Here is a 1,728-nt window from a genome sequence, read left to right as displayed (position 1 = left end):
ACTGCTCCTAAACCACATCCCGAGGCATCCGCCTGCAAATAGAATTCCTTTGAAAAGTCAGGACAATGGAGAACAGGTTTTGTGGAAATCATCCGGATCAGCGTCTGAAATGCTTGCACTGCCTCCGAGGTGATCTGTAGGAGACGGTTGGTTCTCAGCGCATCCGTAAGCGGTGCAGCTATGGTAGAGAAGTGTGGCAAGAATCTCCTATAATACCCCACAAACCCCAAGAAGGCTCGAATTTCTTTCCTAGTTTCGGGAGGCCTAAGCTTCTGTAGGGCTTGAATCTTGTCCAAAAGGGGGGTTATCACCCCTCCCCCCACTGCATACCCCAAGTATTTGGTTGTGTGTGCTGCCAGTTTAGTCTTTTTTGGGTTAATGTGCAGACCAGCCTCTTTTAATGATTGTATCACTTGGGTCAAATGTGCCAGGTGTTTGTTCCATGTATGGCTGAAGATCACTATGTCATCCAAGTAAGCCGCAGCATATTCTTCGTGTGGTCTCAAGATTATATCCATTAATGCCTGGAATGTGGCCGGTGCCCCATGCAAACCAAAGGGTAGGACAGTGAACTGAAACAAGCCTTGAGGTGTCGAAAAGGCGTTTTTCTCCTGGTCTGCTTGGTTGAGGGGGATCTGCCAATACCCTTTGGTTAAATCCAGGGTGCTCAGGAATGAGGCTGAACCCAGTTTTTCTATCAGTTCATCAATTCTGGGCATCGGGTAGGCTTCATAGTGGGATATTGCGTTCAACTGCCGAAAGTCCATACAGAACCTGGTAGTACCATCAGGTTTAGGTACTAGGACTACTGGCGAGCACCATGCGCTTTTAGATGGCACAATGGTCACCAATTTGAGCATGTTATCTATTTCCTTGGCCATTTCCCCACGTTTTGACTCCGGAATTCGGTAAGGCCTGAGCCTTACAATTTTCCCTTCTTCCGTGGGTATAGAGTGGGTAGCCATATGTGTTGTTCCTGGTATTCCTGAAAATATCTCAGCCACCAGTTTCAAGGTATCCAATAATTCGGTCTTTTGGGATTCACTCAACTGTTTACCCATTTCCACATCTTGAAGACTACTATGGCTATTAGGGACCATTTGCTCTGAGACTGACATATCTGAGAGTGTTGCACATAATATGTCCGGTGTTCCTTCTTTCCACAGCTTGAGCAAGTTAATGTGATAATTCTGAAATCTATTTTTCCGTTCGGGTTGTTCCACCTCATAGTTTACAGGTCCCAATGTTTTTATCTGATACGGGCCCTTTCACTGAGCCAACATTTTGTTTGTGTGGCTAGGCAGTAAAACCAATACCTTATCCCCTACCTTCAAAGTTCGAGGTCGGCTCCCTTGATCATAATACTTCTCTTGTCTGTCTTGGGCCCTCCCCAGGTTTTCTTGAGCAAAGTCTCTCAGTTTACCTAGATGTTCTTTTAGGTCATTAGCATAGTCGGTGAGTGAGGTTTCCCCCTGTTGTTCCCAGGTGTCTTTTAGTAAAGCCAGTATGTACTTGGACTGTCTCCCGAATAACAATTCAAAAGGGGAGTATCCGGTTGAGGATTGCGGGGTATCCCTTAGTACCATCAACACCCAAGGTAGAACCTGATCCCATCCCAACCCTGTGGGGCTGGTGGCACTTCTTATCATCTGTTTAATAGTTGTGTTTTATCGTTCCACCAACCCATCCGTTTGGGGATGGTACACTGAGGTTTTCAAGTGTTCAATT

The sequence above is a fragment of the Ambystoma mexicanum genome, chromosome 1p (genome assembly GCF_040938575.1).
Source record: "Ambystoma mexicanum isolate Mex_15411 chromosome 1p, UKY_AmexF1_1, whole genome shotgun sequence".
Classification (NCBI taxonomy): Eukaryota; Metazoa; Chordata; class Amphibia; order Caudata; family Ambystomatidae; genus Ambystoma; species Ambystoma mexicanum.
This window is presented reverse-complemented; position numbering follows the sequence as displayed.